General features: G+C 30.0%; 1 protein-coding gene across 2 annotated transcripts in view; it reads right to left on the bottom strand.

Annotated features, from left to right (window-relative positions):
* The window catches only part of LOC111682859 (G protein-coupled receptor kinase 2), a 204,551-nt gene that overhangs the window by 183,717 nt on the left and 3,308 nt on the right, over window positions 1-17,526 (bottom strand). For both annotated transcript variants that reach the window (XM_046950442.1, XM_046950444.1), the window contains exon 2: window positions 3,459-3,682. The gene's annotated coding sequence lies outside the window, so the exon portion shown is untranslated. The remainder of the gene's footprint in view (window positions 1-3,458; window positions 3,683-17,526) is intronic.

Raw genomic sequence — 17,526 nt, 5'->3', positions numbered from 1 at the left:
ATAGACTAGACTATAGACTAGACTATAGACTAGACTATAGACTAGACTATAGACTAGACTATAGACTAGACTATAGACTAGTCTATAGACTAGACTATAGACTGGACTTTAATCCTCACTTTAGACTATATTGTAGACTACAATTTAAACTATTTAAACTTACAGACTAGACTTAATCTATAAACATCCTCAAGGGCCGTACTAGCCATTACTTGATAAAAATACTACACATGAATAACACCCATCATTAAACTGTATCACATAAAAAAGGACCACAAAAACGAAAACCAAAAATGTTATGTATCATTAACATTATGGATGCAAAGTATTTTTTTAAGTACATCCATCTTAAAACATACACACACGTACACAATGTTATATATAAATACAAATATATACAACTATATATGTATATTAATTTTAATGCATAAAATTTTGAGACAAAAGTCCTAAAAACAACATTTAGTATTAAGATTAAGTCAAAACACCAAATAACATTCATCCATCTCTACAAAAACACTCACGCAAACAAACAAGGACAATGACTAAACGAAAAAAAAGATGTACATACATACAAAAAAAAACACAACAGAGAAACAAAAACTACATAAAGCTTAAGTTTAAGCTTTAGGAGATGATGTAGACCATGTTGCGATACAAATTCATAAAGGTAACAACAATAACAACTATAAACAACAACGGCAGCAATAATAAATAAAACTTAATACTCATGGGTGGTCTTAAGAATTCTTTAGTTGTATGCTGAAACATATAGCCTGCTGTTTTTTTTTTTTTTTTATTCTTCTTGTCATACCTCTCTACTGATTTGTTTTTCATTTTATTGAAACTGCTGCTTAGTGAAACACAGCATTTAGATGTCTATCCTGTCCGCTGCTGCTGCTGACGAAAATGTTTCTACATTCTTTAGTATTGGGCTTAAAACGGCTTCAGAACAAAATCTTTGGTCTTCAAAAAGAATTTTAAAAATAAATTTCGATTTAACACCGAATACAGTAAAGTGGAAAATTTGGTTGCTTTGTGGCGAAAAGGAAATCAATAGAAATCAATTGTATTTTGAAGAATATACGATTTAATTAAGGATTAAGTTGATTTGTTCAAAAGGCGGATTTTGTTATTCAAAAATTTTGTTTGAAGAATAGAGAATTTTGGATCATTTAAAAAGAACAATTATGAAATATTTATTCTCTGCATAAATTTGATTATGACTTGCAATTTTAACCGCTTACCTATTAACATACTTTTCAATGACTACTACATATCGTTCTGATTACACAGAAGTAGTCTAGTAACGTGTTATTAATAATGTATTAAATAAATACTTTCTAATTTATTAGTCAACTTTTGCGTGAAGATATAGAAGCTATATTCGTTTTTAGATTTAGGAATTTTTCAAATTACTTGTAAGCGATTGTGGTAAGTACTTGCTTTCGATGACATCATCGTGTTAAAATAATGACTTAAAACGCTATTGTGTGAATAAAGAATACATAGTATAACACCCGTATTCATACAGATATTAGTCGCTTATTTTAGGTTTATTGCGCACATTTTTCATACAAAATTCCAACAATAAACCATCAATAAATCTATTAAGCATTTATGAATGAATGAGGTAAGTCTCTAAAGGGTAAGAAAATTTGAGGCCGATTAATGCCAATCTATACTTTATATTGTTAGTACACAAAAAAAGAGTTATCCTTTCTTGAATCAAAAAAGATTTTAACAATCCCCCCACAACTAATATGTAATTTTGGGTCTTGAGAAAGATAAATCAAAAATATTTTCGAAACAGTCACTTATCAGTATTTAACAATAAAAATTATAAATTCAACCGCTTTTCGTCCTTTTTAAACTATTTAATCCCTCCTAATCTTTTTCTTAGTTTTGAGCAAGATAAATCGAAAATATTTTCGGAACTGACAATAAAAAGAGTTTAAAGAGTTTAAAGTACTAAATTTATCTACTCTCAGTCCTTTTCACTAGCTTTTCATTCACCCTTATCGCCAATCATCATTTCACGTGAAAATTGTTCTCTTTTTCACTTTTTTCATTTACTAACTTTTTTTGTCGGAAAAAAATTCCTCTGTTGTGAAATTTGTTGATGTAATTTTGTAAACATTGAACAGCTATTTCATACAAAATCAACTATTGTGAATGAATTGTTCACAACAAGTTCACGACAGCAATTTTCCCTCAAAGGGAAATGAAAATTTCAAGGGAACAAAATTTTCACTTCTATTGGCGATAGGAGTGATTGTCTCCTGATCCAACGTTCGAAAAAAAGGAAAGAGGAAAGGGTCTATTTATGTTTCAAATTTCAAGAAAATCGGACCAACCGTTTAGGCATGATGAACAAAACAAATAAACAAACTAACGGGAAGATTTATAATATATATTAGGATTTTTCCCCAAGCCCCGATGAGAATAATATTAAGTAGGAAATGAGATGAATTAAAAATTTTGTATAATTTGCTTAAAGATAAATTTGCATAGTCAGTTAAAGATTTAAGAAATCCCACTGTGTAATTGCTTTAAGAATGATTAATTGTTTTAAGTAATAAAATCGATTTACGCTAATGGAGAAAATAAAATTCATTTTTTTTCGTGTAAGACTATTTTAGGATAAAATTGAGTAAAACTAAACATAAATTTAAAAAGTGTATTGAATTAGGTCATATTCATTTATTTATTTTTATTAAAGTGTAAAGTATAGACTACAGTTATTTTAACTTTGTTTTTAAAATTTTCAAACAGTAATTTCCATAAACGTTTTTAATAACAAGTATTAAGCATGGCAGAACATACCATATCCTACACCAGGCAGTATGTGTAGGATATTGAGAAATAATCAGAGATTTTCTACAAGAAGGCTTATAGGGGTGTAGGGGTAAATATAGCCCTACCCTTAAATATAGCCCTCAATAGCGATTGTCCTTGTACCAAAAGAAGAGTATGTGCTAAATTTCATCAAATTAAAATTTGTGACCAGTAGCGTGCGCACAAGGTTTACATGGACACACAGTCAGAAAGACGTACAGACAGACAGGTGGACATAGTTAAATCGACGCAGAAAGTGACTCTAGGGGGTCTAGGACCAATATTTTTGGATGTTACAAACATCAGCACAAACTCATAATATCCTTCCCACAACAGTGGACAGAAGGACGGACATTGTTAAATCATTTCAGAAAGAGATTCTGGTGGGTCTAGGCCCAAAATTTTTGGGTGTTAAAAACATCAGCATAAACGCATAATACCTCCCTCACAGACAGATGGACGGACGGATATAGTGCAATCAACTCAGAAAGTGATGCTAATGGGTCTAGGACCAATATTTTTGGGTGGTAAAAACATCAGCGTAAACGCACAATACCCTCCCCCACTACTGTGGTGAAGGTGTATAAAAAGCATACAAAAGAAAATTTACATAAACTTACCTTTTTTATCAACAATGTTTTAAAACTGTGTGCTATTTGCTCCTGCCAACTTTTTGGTGATGATGTCCTTAGGATGGTATTTAACAGACTACCCTGCTTTTTGTTAATCCTATTTTATGTTGTTAATTAACTAGTTAATATATTCAAAGTTTTCAGCAGTATGTATGTATGTTATGTCATTCGTTTTTTTTCCTTCTTTATACAAATTAATTTTGAATTTTATGCTGAAATAAAAGAAAAGGGTGAAAAAATATAAAAATTATCTGGCTATTAACATGAAAAAGTTTTATAATAAAATTAAACTAATAATATATTATTAGGGAATAAGCAAAAGTTGTTTTTTTTATTATTTGGACATAAAGAATTGTTTTTAGTCATCATCAAAACACTTGTAGTAAATTTTTAAAATTAATTTTAAAAGGAGGACTTATCAGTAATTATGATCAAAATGTACTTGATTTGTAAACGTTTAGTACTTGATTTCAGAATAACATAGAAAAACAACTGAACCTTCTTTATGTTATAGGCTTAGGGTAGAAGGGGGATCAATAGCCATAGGGGCACATCTGCCCATGCGAATAACTTGAAGACCGAGTAATCAATTTTATTACATTATCCAATTTAGGTTTCGTTTATCGATTATATATCATCCCTATAAAATTGAAAGATTAACTTTACGTATGATGGGAGGCAGACAAGATTGATTGATTTTAAAAATGCTGTGAGAATATTTCACTGTGTGTGCGGAAAAGTTTAAAACATATATATATATACATTAATATGACTTAGGAAAGATCGAAAGGAATAAAACTAAAGCCAACACATCTTAGTATCCGAACGAAGAAAAAAATTTGGAAAATGTATTATGGTTTTAATTTGAGGCCGCCTCCCCATTTTTGAAATTTTGTTCAGTGTAATCTAAGTCCATTGCCTACAAGAAATAGAAATTACGTTTAAAATTTCTTTTAAATTTCGTTTATTTAATTTAATAGATTAGTTATACTGTATACATGACCTTTTTATTACTAACATTAAATTCTTATAAATTCTTAATGTATTTAGCAATTTTTTGTCTAAGAAAGAATTTATGTATTTTTCTCCCCCATAAACCAACCTCTAGCAAGTGTATTTATTAAAGAAAGTAAAAGAAAATAAATACATAAATTTCAAACGAAACTAATATTGTCTTAATGTTAAATAAAAGAATACATTTTTCTTTTTAAATATTGTTGTTAAAGAAAAAGCAAATAATAAACTTAATTTTGCAAACTTTTGTAGTAAAAGAAAATTAAACATTCCAAGGAATTTCATAGCGAAATTTAAACAATACAAATAAGAGCGGATAAGAGGTCATGATCGAATCTATGATGAACTATACTATTATATCATTTCCCTCGAAGGGAAAATTGCTATCGTGAACTTGTTGTGAACAAATCATTCACAATAGTTGATTTTGTATGGAACAGCTGTTCAATGTTTACAAAATTCCATCCACAAATTTCACAACAGGAAAATTTTTTCTACGACAAAAAAATTTTGCCAATAAGAATGTATTAAAAGTATATATTTAAATTGAATTTAGAAAAGTTCGAGTATGTGTTTTAATATCATGATACATTGTTGGCATTTTTATGAAGTTTTTTTTTTATTCTCTTATTCTTTACTTTATCTTCTCTTCGACTTATTCATATTTTTAATTTATTTGTTTTTATTTTTTTTATTATCACACATCATAAAACAACTGTTTCATTAAAAAGTAATTCTTTCACTTTAGTTTTATTTATATTCATCTTTATAGCTTTTTTCTTTGCTGCACTATGGCTAGTATGTATGGGATTTAAAATTCTGTCAATTTTTTTTTTTGTGTAAAATGGTGTCAAACTTTTAAAAATACAAAAGCTATGTAGGAAAATTAGACGAAAATCTCTATAAAGTTAGAATTTTTAGTCGAGCGAGTCCGACCATGTAACCATTGTACCTTGCCTCAGATATACTTTATTGTTGAATAAAATTGTGGACATTTAAGTAAATTTTTGAAGGGGGGTTTTTTATAGGGGCTAGGGTCAAATGAGGCCCTATAATTAAAAAATTCATGGGGGTCATCAAGGCGAGTATAGAACTTGGTTTTCCAGCTTTTTTCGAGATACAAGTATATTAAACATAATTATGAACTTAAAAGCCATATTCGGCGGACTCAGTTGTATGAGCGCTAGGTAAAATAATCGACCGATGTTAACAATATTCAATAGTCTTTGTCTACGATACCATAAAAGATCATGTTCATTAAATTTTCTCAAAATTTGCGAGCTGTAGTTTGATTACAAGGTTTAAAAGCCTCATTCGGGGGTTCAGTTGTATGAGGGCTAGGTGAAATAATGAAGGATCTTAAAAGTTTTCTCTAGGCTTTGTCCAAATTAAAAAAGACAAAGTAAATTAAATTATTAAATTGTATAAATTCTAAAAATAATATAAAAACAACAATTCATTACTTTCATACATTTAACTTAATATTTTTAACATATTTTGCTAAAAAAAATTTTCACATTTCAGTAGTTAACAAAACGTGCGAATAATCTGTATGAATGACAAAAACAATCCTAATTTAATATTACACTCAGAGCAACAAAATTATTTAAATACTTTAAATTACATAGATGTTTTATGAATATTTATACCCATTGTGCAATTCAAGCTATTAAATGAAATTTGAGTTTGTATATACTACATTTTTTTGTTTCATATTTTTTAAATACATATAAAAGAAATACATTCATTTATAGTGTTTTGTGTTTTAATTTACGATTTTGCAAAAAACTTCAAACTTTTAAAGTTCATATGAATAAATTTTAATTTTTGAAGAAGAGATTATTAATGGCTACAGTTTAAAGATTTTTTTTAATAAAATACGTAATTCCTAAGAATTTTCCAACCAATGTTAGTGAGGAATGATATTTCTGAAAATAACATTACTTCAAAGATATTTGGATCTAATTTCGACGAATGCCTGATAGTGACAAAAAAATCTCCAGACTTTCACAGTCCTCTCAACATGCTCTACATTCGTCTGAATCCGCACGTCCAATTTTGTGTTGATGTGCTCGTATCCACTGGGTGTCCACTCAGATTACGTAGCATCATACAAACCGCAGAATTGCACATTTTGAGTAGATGAGTCTTGCATTCATTAGGATCATTGAGATTCTGCCCACCGTTTCAATATTCCAATAGACCTTATGGTATTCTGTCATCGATAGTTGCATCGAATGGTTTTGCGTTAATCAGGTTAACTACCTCGAGTTCCCTTTCCTTTAAAGAAAATCACATTCGTTCTTTCGTTGTCGACAACTTTCGAGTGGTCTGCTCCCATAAGGTCTTAGCTTTAATTCTATCACCTGATATCGCTCCTTATATATTGAGGGCAGTGGATGCCATATTCAATTTACACATTAATTTTTCGCCGGACCAAGGCCTTCTATCTGCGTTTTAAAGTTTTTGACATATTTCGTGTTTGGCCTAAAGTTATGAGCCGTTTCACAGTAAGCGCCGCCTATAAGTGGAATATGAATCAAAAAGCCTTGGAAGATGTAGTACAAATGGCACAACTATATCTGGGATCAGCGTTTCAAATTTTTCGATATATTCTGTGTTTGGCCCAATGTTATAAGCCGTTCAGCTATAAGCACCGCCTCATATCTTAAAAATGTTTAAATGAGTGGAATATCTATCAACGTCTCTAGAGCCTTGGTTGAAGTAGTACACATGGCACTACTCATAGCTAAGCAGCTTGTACGCTGGCATCCCTGTAATAGTTTGATATTACCTTTTTTGTTCAAAAAAATCTAAACCAGATTATTGATGCATAGTAGACCTAAGACCCCAGTTCATGCCTTTAGTTTTTCTTCACATCACCCAACATCGATGTGCCCTGTTGATCCTACCCTCTATGTGGTGTCTCCACTTTAATTTCTGGTCTAGGATCGCACCTAAGTGTTTAACTAAGTACTTAACCTTATGTTTTTTTCTAAAGGGAGCGAGGAACGATCAGCAGGAACATCAACAAAATTATGATCTCAAAAACTTCATTTTTAAGGTTCTGTGTTATGGGGACTAGGTGAAGTAATGGACTGATATTAACCATTTTCAACAGGCTTCCTTTGTGAGCCAATTTGTCATAATAGAACTAATACGCCAGTTAAAGCCTTTAATATTTCTACACATCACCCTATTGAACCTATCCTCTATGTGGTGTCTCCATCTTAATTTCTAGTCAAGGAACACACCTAAGTACTTAACTAAATACTTAACCTTGTCTTTCATTTTCTAAAGGGAGCGAGAAACGATCAGCAGGGACATCAACTAAATTATGATCTTAAAAGCTTTATTTGAAGGGTTCTGTGGTATGGGGAGCTAGGTGAAATAATGGACCTATATTAACCATCTTCAACAGGCTTCGTTTGTGGGCCAATATAAGATCATGTACCAAATTTTGCCACTGAATCATCTACAAAATTGAGACCTCTTGTTGCATCACAAGCCCTTTTCGGGGATCTTGTACCAAATGTCACTGTTTTACTACTACAAACCAAAAGAGGGTTTTTTTCTCTCCAAAGCGGTCGAGAATGAAATAATGTTTTTATATTGTGAATAAAAATGTATTGCATTTATAATTTAGATTATTGTTTTACATTATAATTTAAATTTTTGTTCTCTATTATAAACATTTTAATTTTAAAACTTTTGAGACAAAACAAATAAAAATACAAAATTGAAATATTTCTCTCGAAAACTTTAAACTAAAATACATTTAACCAACTGTTAAAAAATACATTATATTTCATTGTTGTTTTTAACAACAACAAAGTATAATGCAAAAAAAAAGTACAAGAAAAAAAACTAAAAATTACAAAAACAAACACTTGTCTGGTACGCAATAGTTGTTGGCTTGTACAAATATACAATAAAAAGTTTGTCTATTTATGAACGTGTGTATGTATTTGGTACCCGTACAATTTGGTCATAATGCTCATGAAAGTTTATATTTTAATCCAAATTATATTGATTTGTTATATTTTTCTTTGCTTTTTTTCCATTTCAGTACAATACAATCATATGAAAAAATAAATTGAAATAAATTTAGAAACAGTGGAAAAAAGTGAAAATTTATAAAACATTTTTCAATATATTTTAAAAGCTTAGATATTTTTATTGGAAAAGCACTTGAACTGTACATGTTGTCATAATTGATGTGTTTAAAGTTTTTTTTCTTTTTTTGTGCTTAGCTGACCACTGTGCACTGTGTGAGCATGTTGTATCATAAATACCATGTGCTCATATGTATACTAATCGATACACTTACTATTCACATTAAAACTTATGCCATAGTTGCGTATGGATCAAATGAAATTAATGGCTAACAACTTATTTGTTATCCATACAGAAATAATTTAATATAGGCCAAAATTGAAAATTATACTAATATCACAAATGGTAGCAACAGCAGTAGCTGTGTTTGCTTAACATCGCCACCACCTCCAACGCCGCACCTCTTTACTTTCATCAACGGCAACAACGCCGCCAACCAGCTGACAACAATGTTAACGCATTAATTTCATATCGGCCAAATAAATGTTTAACGTTTAAAGTGTGCAATGTGGTTCTATTTATTATTTTATTGTTATTAAAATTGAATATCCCACAGTTATTGTATCATCTACGATAAATGTACAATTTTAGTCAAGTACCAGTCCAACAAATGAACAGACAAATGTGTATTGTAGGGTGTTTTATGGCAAATTGCTTCAGAATATTACTATAGAGTTTGGCATATTGGTATTGTGATAAGATTTCTAATACTTTTAAAATTGTGGTAGCAGAAATAGTAGCATAATATAGATAATTGATTTTGTTCTTAGTCATGATAGACTAAGAACATCATCCACCATAAACAAAGTAATACGACACGTTTACAACTTACAACTGGCAATAGGAAATTGAAAAATAACGATTCTAGTTTTCTTTTATCGTCATAATCAAATAGATTAAAGGGGCTCTGTTATGTCTAGTTTGGTTGGTTGATTTTCAAAGTAGTCAATTAGATACGAAAGAACCACTCATCTATTAGATTCTCAGAGGAGTTGAAGACCCTTTCTCCTATTTCACTATCGTTGCAACTGTGATAGCATTCATTGAATTTAAACCGTTCTAGCAAAAATCCAGCTATTGATGCAACATATCAAGATATTGTCTATAAAAGTTTGATAGTACGCTTCTCATCGATAGTTTTGATTCTTTCTAGTTTTGATACTTTTTATCCATTTAAGTCCTTACTGATTGGTCATCGCCGTAGACAAGTATAGAGAGTCAAAGGGACTCCGTTTTGACAAGATTGGTTGATTAACATTCATAGTAATCAATTAGATTTGTAAGAACCCGATACTACTGGTCAGATGAGTACTAATGCGGACCTCTATCGATGAGAAATACATCGGACTTGTACCAGTGATATATCTTATTGATTCATAAAATCTAGACCCAATCAATTACCAATGTTAAATATAGTGAAACTGTTAAGTTATCTGTGATAGTATTCGTTGGATTCGTTGATATGTCTTGCCTATAATGGGTCATAAATTTGATAGTGTTTAGCGATAGAAGGCAACATTAACTTGACAGCTTTACATGTCAATTTAAGGTTATTCTACCTATTTTCAAACTTTTGAAGAAAGAATTTGAAATGCGTACATTTTAACAACTGGAAGCTGAAATTCGACATCATGAGGTTAGAATCACAGTAAAACTGTACTTCGATTTAAACGCAATCCCGAAACGCACTAGTGATATAAAAAAGACGATTAAAAACATGTTTCATTTAATAAGTTGTGTGATATGGAATGTCATCCAACTATAAACGAGATTATTCGAAAACATATGATCCAGTTACCGAAAAGTCCATGATCATGCCTCTCTTTATTGAGATCGATAGCATGTACATTATTGTCGTTAATCCCCATATGGTGTTGCATACTAGCCAGCCAGCCCCACATGGTTATGTTGACCAATTTTGGACCATGAGTGTTACCTACTAGAAAGCCACGGAGCATACGAAGTAAAGTACGACTTCTTAAGAGAAAGAAACTTAATCAGGCCCGGACCTGTGGGGGGGAGTTTTCGGTTGTCTTCATTGTATATAACTCATGCTAGTAAGTTCGTTATCTATATTTATAGCCTACACCACTTTAGTGAGGAGGGTATATTGGATTTGTTCTGATGTTTGTAACACACAATAATATCGGTTCTATACCCACCTTAAAGTATACCATCGATCACCTCAGAATCATTTTCTGAGCCGATTAAGCTATGTCCGTCCGTCTGCCCTTCAGTTCATGAAAACCTTGTAATCAAACTACAGGTTGCAATTTTAAAGATAATTCAATGAAATTTTGTACAGAAAATGTTTAACTTCGGTGCATTGTTTCACCTAGACCCCATTAAACTGAACAAGCTAAATAGGGCTTTTAAGTTCATAATTATGTTCCAACAAAAAAGCTGAAAACCAAGTTCTATACTGGACTTGATAACCCTCATGAACTTTATAATTATGGGGCCTCATTTGAACCTAGACCCTATAAAAAGCCCTCTTCAAATTTTAACTTAAATATCCACAATTTTATTTTACAATAAATGGCTTAAGTATATCTAAGGCAAAATACCATTTAACTTAAATGCTTTACTATAAAAACTAAATCACGCATTATTTTTGTAACATGTTTAGGTGTATTATATGGTCGGCCTCGCCCGATTTGTTTTCACTTAATTTAATCCTTGAATAAAAGATTACCATTTATAATGTGAAAATTTCTGAAGGTTTATAGACAATCCACTTCAAAGATCTATTACGACTTAATGCAAAAAAAGAAATACATAACTCTAATTTTAAAGAAATCAAATTTCGTAGAAATCAATCACGATTAATTTATTTACGAAAGAAAACGTTCCAAATTTTTTAAATTTCCATTTTACTCTAAACTTGCGTCACACTACACCAAAAACAATTTAATACATATATATATACACATCATTCTCAATTCAAATTAACACAAACTCTTGTCATTCATTCATTTTTTCATTCACTACCTCAATACATTTCACAACTAGTAAATATCAAAAAAAAAAATACAAAAAGAATTAAAATAAAACGCAAACTTCAATCTTCAAGAGGGTAAATACAAACATACGAAAGAAGAAATCAAACAAAACAAGTGATGTGCTAAATATACATATACAATGGTTGGATAAATGGATGGATGGATGGATGGTTGGTTGCTTTCTTATAGTGGGTTTGAATAGATAAACACATAAGTAGAGAGTAGAGTAGAAAGAAGAACAAGTGCCATTCCAGTTAAATAGAAGACCACTTGCTGTCTCATCATTATCATCATACCCAAATGTTTGCATTTATTTAACGTTACCATTAAATTTGAGAAAGACCGACAGACGTAACATTGGATAGACCAACATATTACGTTTGTTTAACTTTCCTTATATAAGAATGTTGGAACTAGGGAACTGGGTGGCATAAACCAAAAAGTAAAAAAAAGAAAAATATTTTTGTTTTCTAATCAGTTTGTTGTTCATTCATTCATTGTCGTTTTTAGTTACTTAAAAATGTCTTGTTTTTCATTCCACACATATTATATGTATGTTGCGAACGCACCCACTAAAAAATTTAATCCAAATTTTGTCATTTTATGTGACACTTTAGTTTAATATTTGTACTATACTGTTCACCACTACTTGTTAAATAATTTTCCATTTTACAACAACATGTTTTAAAACAGTGAGGAAAACTTTTATTAAAAAGTATTTCCTTTTTTTACTCAAACGTTGTTATGTTAACAGTTATATAATACCTTAGGAACGCGAAAATTATACTGAACTCTTAAATTTAATTTTTACTAACATTTCAAAAATGTGTTTTGCCATTTCAGACTGCTGTTACGACATATTTTAGGTCGTAAATATTCATGTGAATACCACCCAAAAATTGTTCTTGTCACTGTTGTTAGTTGTAGACTACCTCCTCTTCATGTCTTTTCATTTTCATCGATGTTCTACTGCCTGCTGTTTTCTTTCATTGAATACTAAAATATACTTTCTTTCTAATTACTTAATACTACTGCCGCATAAACTCTACTTAATTAAGTTTTTGTTATTTTCCCTCTGTTTTTTTATGGGGTGATTTGTTCATAGCTTTCAACACTACGTAAAAATAATCACAAATTTAACAAAAGTGTCAAATTCGTGTAGAATGAAATTAGTTTAGCCATTGCCACTACCACCACCAGCTATCGTCATCATCATCGTCGCCTGCCCACCACCATTGCCATAATTTCTACCATGATTTTATTATTACCTGGCAGTTGTTTCATCTTTTTTTTTCCTTTTGAAAAGTTCTTTAACACAGGATGATATACATATGTATGGACAATCCTTCTTCTGACAATAGGAAATGGAAAAATGTTTTTTTGTACAATATTGATTAGTCACTCCTGGTGGAAAAAGGAATAAATTGAAATATTTATGGTCAGATAACATTAGTTTGGTTGTTGTTGGTATTCTTGTCAGCCTTGGTGTGGGCTTAAAAGTATTGCGAAGCGTGACAAGCGTGTTAAATAATAATTATTATCAAGTGTTATAGTCAATGGAATTGTAGGTTTTTTTAGATAGAATTTATTTATATATTACTTTCTAATTTCTTTTATAATGTCGAATTTTTAATTCGGAATATTATGATTGACAGGAGAAATCTTTTCTCAAATGACAAAATTTAAATGACTTGATGCGTAATCAAAATAGGACAACTCGAGTTGTATGATTGTGACTGAACATAATGCCCCAAAACCCTGTATATTTATTGGAATATTTATTGCTTGTTTTTTATCTTTTAGAACTAAAAATTTTTTATTTTATCCTTTCTTCATATCTCTAAATCTATCTATCTATCTATCTATCTATCTATCTATCTATCTATGTAGCTATGTATCTATGTATCTATGTATCTATCTATATATCTATCTATCTATATATCTATCTATCTATCTTTCTACCTATCTATCTATCTATCTATCTATCTATCTATCTATCTAACTATCTATCTATCTATCTATCTATCTATCTATCTATCTATCTATCTATCTATCTATCTAACTATCTATCTATCTATCTATCTATCTATCTATCTATCTGTCTATCTATCTATCTATCTATCTATCTATCTATCTATCTATCTATCTGTCTGTATATCTATCTATCTATCTATCTATCTATCTATCTATCTATCTATCTATCTATCTATCTATCTATCTATCTATCTATCTATCTATGTATCTATCTATCTATCTATCTATCTATTTATCTATTAATCTATATATCTATTAATCTATATATCTATCTATCTATCTATCTATCTATCTATCTATCTATCTATCTATCTATCTATCTATAGATATATAGATACTATCTACTTATACTTGCTAATATTTTAATTTAAAACAACAACTACCACCCTTAAACAATGCACTTTAATTAGTATCTAAATATAAATACAGAACACATATATCCCACTGCCATAATATAGCACCTACAATCCCAGGCCAACACGCATACAATATTATTCTCTAATCACTTTTATCACTTTATCAACACATTTTTATTTTTTGTAATACAAATGCAACTATGCACTAATGGCCAATGAACATTGTAATTTACCTACCACAACGATCAATAATTGATGATGGTGATAAAAAATAATAAAAATTGCAAAAATAAACAACAAAAACAACAGCAGCAGTAAAAACAGCAATACTTTGGAGCAAAATAACAAATTGTGGACCCAATTTAAATAGCAAATGATTGGCATTTAAATTAGATTCCAGTAATTGTGTAATATTAAAAATGAAATATAAACCAAACATTACAGTTAAAAGCTATAAGTAATGATACTAAGTTAAAAAGAATTACATAAAATTAGACAAGTAAATGTAAGAATTTATAAAGTTTCCTTGCATAAGTGTTTCATTAATTATGTTATGCAGTGTTTGAAAGCAATTCTGCTATTATTGAAATTCCATAGAAAATGTATTTCTCCTTTTTTAGAACGCAGACCACCCACTGGTTGTGTGTGTGTGTGAGTGTAGGTATGAGTATATTTGTATACTTTTTAGAATTTATGCATTTTAGTTAAAGTGTCATGATGTCAAGTTGTTGGAAATAGGGTTTAAACTTTCCAAATTGAGTGAGTTTGAAAATTTCAATTTTAATACATAATCACATTGGATGATATGTTTCAAACATATAGCGTTTTTTAAAAAAAAAAGAAAAAAATTAAAAAACTTTAATAGGAATTTGTTTAAATTATACACCTATTAAAATTTTCTTTTTTTATTTATTCTCACTTTTAGAGTTCTTTATTACAAAATCATGTAATAACTTTAGAAACAAATCAGTGATTTTTTTCAAGCAATAAATTCTATAGAATATCTAAGTGGAACCGTTAAAATCCATTCAATAACCACCCTTTTAAATCTATGTACTATGTAAATTGATAACATGTCCTTTAAATAAAAATTAATATTCTCAAATTTTAAGAAATGAAATTTTACCATAAACATGACTAATACTTCTAATGCACATGTTTTTAATTTAAATAAATTTTTCGGATTTTCTCTAAAGTAAACATTCACTGGGGTTTTGTAACAAAAACAAACCCTTAATTTAAATATTTTACAAAAAAAAAAAAACTTTTTCTCAAAACACATGTTTATTATTAAACTATAAAAGAAGGGAGAACACAAAAGGATTTGCATATTAAGTGGTTATAACCAAAAGGAGAAAAAAGGAATTTATTTACAACCTTTTAACTAAAAAAGAATTAAATTGAAGCACACAAATAGTTATCCATTCACACACACTTTTAAAGTACTTATGAAGATAAATATACAAACCATAATTATTAATTAATCCTGCTTATCGATTTCTCTCTATTTATCTCTAAACGAAATGGAATGCAATGACAACTTACAATACATGTACTGATAACAACTAAAAATATAAATTGTAATTGAATACATTTTCACGCGCCGTTCTATTGTATAAGTAACTGATGATGGTGATAATGACGATGATGATGCACTTCGATTGCTTTTACATCCTTTTTTTATCACAATTCAATGACAGACAATTCAATGACTGCCACTTAACATCCTCAACAAACTAGTGACAATCACTTCTTGAATATGGCTACATTCATATAAACACACTACTAAGTGACTTTGTTATACTATATATATAGACTATTTATATCTTATATAATATCTACTTGAAGACTTTGACATTCCATTACACTTTCGGTATTTTCTTTGTGATGATGTGATGCATCATCGTTGAATGGTTTTTAAAAAGCATCTTTATGTATGAAATCAATAAATTGTTCAATATTGTAAGAATTTAATAACAAAAAAGTACATTCATCTTATGTGTTGATTGATTATTTAAATATAAAATTCAAATACATTTATAATCTATTCAATAAAGAGTTGAATTTAGAAAATTTTTAAATTTTAATTTAAGACTTTAGAAAATTACTTGAGAAATTATTTATTTGTAATATTTTGTGTTAGATATTTATAATTCCTAATGCGATATATACACGGTTGTTAGATCTTACAACGTTGGCAGTAATTGACGAGATTGACGAGATTTTCATTACCGAAGAAAAAATCTTTCGTAATCCTTAATCTTAACTGTTGACAAGATTTCTAAAGGACTCACTTATATCTCTAGTTTACTTAAGACTCATTTTCACATTCGCTATTACCGATAAAATTATTTTTTCGCAATAACCATATATTTGCTCAATTATAAAACCCTATAACTTGTTCGTAGACAAAGCAACGGACGTTTTAGAAGTCAACCTTCTTTTCAAGATTATTATATCGTTACAAATTAACGCAGTAAAGCTTGCAATTTATGGATTGCAGAAACCAAAGAATTGCAGGCTTTAGAAGCCTTTATATATCGATGCTTACAGAAAATAATGCGCATCTTCTGGCCGAAGACCATCATTAATATAGTTTTATGGACTGCCATGCAGCATGAGCCAATTTCATTGGGAATACGACGCCGCAAGTGCATTGGCACGTTCAGCTTTGGAATCCACAGGGTAGCCGAAGTAGAGGTAGACGAGCTAATACGTGGGGACAACTGGTAGACGCACTAGAAGGAGGTTAGACGTGGCGGGAAATCAAAACCCTAGCTTTAGATAGAGAAAAAATGGAAAGAATTTGTAAAGGCCTAACATTCCTCTTAGGAACTATAGAAAAATATATATAAATATATAAAAACGATCAGTGTCAGAAACGGTTAAAGGCTATCAGCTCAGTAAAAGTTATAACAAAACTATTTCCGTTCCCACGACAATTGGATCTTTGCTCCGGAACGACCCCGAGTCATACTCGACCAAAGATTGTCAACCCAGCGATAGCTGTATCAACCGAAAATTTTTTCCCCAGGAAAGAACTATCGGCCACAGTCGAGCTGTTAAAACGACAACAACAACAAAACTATTTTTATCATTTCCATATTTATGCATTCGAAGTATATTTAGATCTCCAATTTGAAACGAAAGATTTGACAACCAATCGAAGATTATCAATTCAATCAGAAATTTTGTTGGAGAAAAAAACTTTCAACAACATCAAAACTACTACAAGAACCTGAATGTATCGGGAAAGTGCATAGTGCATTTTTGTCAAAATTCCAACACCTATTGACTAGGCAAAAAGTATTTACAACAAGATTTCGATTGATCTATACTTCTGGTCTTAGCACATACAGTTGTGTTCAAAAAAATAGGAGTGGGACAGAAAAATAATTGTGCAGCTTAATTTAAAAAGGAAAGATTTAAAGAAATCAAATATTTTTTCACAATAGTTATTTGTTAAGTCTTTAAAATACAAAACAAATGTCATTTTGTAAATAGGTTCATTAGTTTTTTTGGTATTAACTCTTT

The sequence above is a fragment of the Lucilia cuprina genome, chromosome 4, assembly GCF_022045245.1.
Source record: "Lucilia cuprina isolate Lc7/37 chromosome 4, ASM2204524v1, whole genome shotgun sequence".
Classification (NCBI taxonomy): Eukaryota; Metazoa; Arthropoda; class Insecta; order Diptera; family Calliphoridae; genus Lucilia; species Lucilia cuprina.
Note: the sequence above shows the minus strand (reverse complement) of the source record. Positions and strands in the feature narration are given on the sequence as shown.